We start from the raw sequence: 4,061 nt of genomic DNA, 5'->3' as shown, positions 1-4,061 counted from the left end.
CAGAGCAGAGCTGCTCCAGCCCTTGGATCATCTCTGTGGCCTCCTCTGGACTCTCTCCAGGAGCTCCATGTCCTCCTTGTGCTGGGGGCTCCAGAACTGAAGGCAACCTGTGCTCTGCTCCCCACACCCCCCTGGGAAGGTGGATACTCACGGACAATGCACTGGTTCCCTCCAGGCAGAGTTTTCCAGCCAGGGCAGCAGTAGGAGTGAAACCTCGAGCCACACACGTTGGGTCTGAAAATGAAAAACAATTGATTTCTTTTTACCTCCCCCTCTCTGTTTCTGTGCAGGGCCATTGGATGGACTCAGCATGAACCAGCACTGCAGGACAGCACCTGAGTCACCTCCTATGTGACAGGTCTCTACCAAATTCCATTCCCCACCAGGGACTCTGAACAATCCCTGTTTGATTCCCACCAACACTATTTTCATAACCAACTTCTCACCTCCCTGTGAAGAAGGTTTGGGGGCTCTGATCTTACAGTGACCCCCCTTAGGACCACACAGGGGAGTGATGAACACCAAGTCATGCCATGCTGCCCATCCACACAGGAACCAACAGGCTTCCCAAGACAATTCCAAAAGAAAACATGTTTTTTAAAACTCCCAAAGCATTGGTTGATTGTTGTTGGGTTTTTTTTAACTTTGAAGATGTGTTGAGTCATTCCTGATCTTCAGCTAAATGAGCAAATTCCTTTCATCTTCCAGAGAACACTCTCTTCCTATTTCCCTGCTTTTCTGTCACCAACAAGGGGCATCAGGCAGGTCCATTCTCAGCCTCCTTCCATTCCTGTAAAACAGCATCCCCAGCTCAAGGTGCCTCTGTAGGACCTTGGATGGTTCTGCTTCCCTTCCAAGTCATGAAGTGCTGGCTGCAGAACTTGTCTTGCTTGTCCTTCATAGAATCATGGAATGGTTTGGGTGGGAAGGGACCTTGAAGATCATCCAGTCCCACCCCTGCATGGGCAGGGACACCTCCCACCAGCCCAGGCTGCTCCAAGCCCCATCCAACCTGCCCTTCAACACTGCCAGGGATGGGGCAGCCACAGCTTCCCTGGGCAACCTGGGCCAGGCTCTCACCACCCTCACACTCCACAATTCCCTCCTCATGTCTCACCTCAATCTCCCTCTGCCACTTTTCATCCATCCCCCCTTGTCCTCTCCCTCCCTGCCCTTGTCCCAAGTCCCTCCCCAGCTCCTGGTTGCACCAGGTTGGTTCAACACAACCCCAGCAAGTCCTGCCAGGGATATTCAAGTGCCAGTCCCAGTGAGAAGCAGAATCTGTCTGTGATTGGCATTAACTGGGCAGATAAGTTCACCCTGAGCACACAGAGGTCCTGTCAAGCCTGAGGTTCAGCCAGGCTTCCCAGCAGGCAGGATGGAAGGATGGATGGAAGGATGGATGGAGGGATGGATGGAGGGATGGATGGATGGAGGGATGGATGGGTGGGTGGCTGATCTTTAGCTGGCATGGACCTCTCCATGCAGTGTGTAGGCAGCCCAGAGAGCTCAGCCAGCCACCAGATTTTTAACTGCACCTGAATCTCTCTGCTTCTCCCTCCCTTTCCCACCCAGGGATGGGAACAGCCCTGCAGGGCAGGTAGACATTGAGCTTAGGACACTCCTGGTCTTCACACTTTGGCCTCATGTTTCTTCAAGCCTTGTTGAAGCCTGAAGAGCATGATAGAGCCATTTTAGCAGACAAAAGACTAAGAGATATTTGTTTTGTCCAAATCAGTGAAGGAAGAGGAACCTGGCATCAAACCCACAGACTAAAAGAGAAGAAAGGGGAAGAAATGGAAGATAAAGTGGGTATTTTGAACTGTGGTGGCATGAACTACCTCTTATTGAGAGCCCCTGAGCCAAGGATTTCATCAGCTCTGTGCAGGGATCCTGGGAGGGGTCCTGGGCACCCTGTTCCACAAGAGGTTTCAACCACACGATCCCAATTGTTCCTCCCAAGCTGAACCTTCCTAAGCATCTGCTAAAAATTAGAAGAGTTTCAAAACAAAACATGGGGGAGAACCCGTTTTGAATGGCTTGGAATTGATGGTGGCACAGAAATGACCCAGAGGGAGAAAGAAATGAGATGCCAAAGCAACAGCTCAATGAGGGGAATGTTGTTTTGCAAGGGGGGAAAAAAAAAAATAACATGATCAGCAAAGTTGTGACAAAATTGCTTTTTAAAATTAAGAGGAGTTGTCTTGAGCCTGGGAAACCCAAGCTGGAAACTCAGGTTCTCACCAGCAAGAGGGTGGGGATAAAAGGCAGGTCATTTAGTTGTTGAATTGGAAATAGCAACCAGAGTTTGTGGTGAGATGCTCCAAGGAAGGGAAAGCTCAAGGTTTGAAGGAAAATAATTGATATTCAAGAAACTTGCCCACAACATTCTGCTTATAACTGATAATCACAAGGTACAGATGTTGCAGAGCTATCAAGAAACATCTCAATGATCAGTCAGAGAATCCCAGGCTGGTTTGGGTTGGAAGGGATGTTCAAGATCACCTAGATCCAACCCCCCTGCATGGGCAGGGACACCTCCCACCAGCCCAGGCTGCTCCAAGCCCCATCCAACCTGCCCTTCAACACCCCCAGGGATGGGGCAGCCACAGCTTCCCTGGGCAACCTGGGCCAGGCTCTCACCACCCTCACCCTCCACAATTCCCTCCTCATGTCTCACCTCAATCTCCCTCTGCCAGTTTTCATCCATCCCCCTTGTCCTCTCCCTCCCTGCCCTTGTCCCAAGTCCCTCCCCAGCTTTCCTGGAGCCCCTTCAGGCCCTGGAAGCTGCTCTAAGGTCTCCCTGGAGCCTTCTCTTCTCCAGGCTGAACCCCCCAACTCTCCCAGCCTGTCTCCAGAGCAGAGCTGCTCCAGCCCTTGGATCATCTCCATGGCCTCCTCTGGATGCTTTCCAACAGCTCCATGTCTCTCCATGTGGCTTTTCCAGGAATGCTGACCCTACCTCTCCACACGAGCTGGAAACATTAAATTCAAGATCCCTTTCAGTGTTGATCCCAGCCTGAGTCTTTGCTGGAGAACATCCCTGCAGGCATCACCCACCCCTGGCCCTGCTGGAGATCACCAAGGGGGACAATAATCACTGCCAAAAGTGATGGTGGGTTTGGGGTCTTTGCATCTCCCCACCCAGAGGGATTTGGGGTTTGTGTCAGGGCTTGAGACCAGACTGGAAACCAGGAGAACTTTTGGTTCCTAGAGGGGAACCTGTTTGGCCTCCTCCTCCTCCTCCTTGAGCTCCCCCAACCCTCAGAGGTGCTGCAAGGGTTTCCTTCAGTCATTTATCAGCTCCATGGGCTGTGCTATCTGCATCTTCACTGCCTGGCTTCCTGAGGTCTGGCTGTGCAAAAAAAAGGCACAGTTTGATAAGGGATTTCCCAAGGAGGAAGCAGAGGAGCCAGCAGCTCCTGCCCAGACAACCCCTTGTTCCATGGGGGGGATATTGACTCAGTCCTGCTCGACCCCTGAAACACCATCCTCATGTTTGGGACCCCCACACCTCCTCTGGGGCCTTCAAAATACCCCCTGACACCCCCAAAATCCCTCCTGGAGCTTCCAAATACCTCCCCAATCCCCTCCAAATGCCCCCTGGACCCTTCAAATCCCCCCTGACCCCCCCAAAATCCCTCCTGGGCCCTTCAAATCCCCCCTGACCCCCCCAAAATCCCTCCTGGGCCCTTCAAATCCCCCCTGACCCCCCCAAAATCCCTCCTGGGCCCTTCAAATCCCCCCTGACCCCCCCAAAATCCCTCCTGGGCCCTTCAAATCCCCCCTGACCCCCCCAAAATCCCTCCTGGGCCCTTCAAATCCCCCCTGACCCCCCCAAAATCCCTCCTGGGCCCTTCAAATCCCCCCTGACCCCCCCAAAATCCCTCCTGGGCCCTTCAAATCCCCCCTGACCCCCCCAAAATCCCTCCTGGGCCCTTCAAATACCCCCTGACATCCCCAATCCCTCCTGGGGCCTCCAAATACCCCCCCAAAGCCCCCAAATCCCCCCCTGGGGCCTCCAAATACCCCCCTATTTTTCCTAGAGAAAGGATTTCCTG

The 4,061-nt window shown here is 53.1% G+C and overlaps 1 protein-coding gene across 1 annotated transcript in view; it reads right to left on the bottom strand.

The window, feature by feature from the left end:
* Positions 1-227, bottom strand: part of FBN3 (fibrillin 3) — an 89,535-nt gene extending 89,308 nt beyond the window's left edge. Inside the window, 1 exon segment of the mRNA XM_010004494.1 lies at positions 152-227. The gene's annotated coding sequence lies outside the window, so the exon portion shown is untranslated.
* Positions 228-4,061: the final 3,834 nt, after the last annotated feature.

The sequence above is a fragment of the Chaetura pelagica genome, unplaced genomic scaffold, assembly GCF_000747805.2.
Source record: "Chaetura pelagica isolate M959 unplaced genomic scaffold, ChaPel_1.0 scaffold439, whole genome shotgun sequence".
NCBI classification, from domain to species: domain Eukaryota; kingdom Metazoa; phylum Chordata; class Aves; order Apodiformes; family Apodidae; genus Chaetura; species Chaetura pelagica.
The sequence above is the reverse complement of the archived record's forward strand: the minus strand, read 5'-3'. Positions and strand labels throughout refer to the sequence as shown.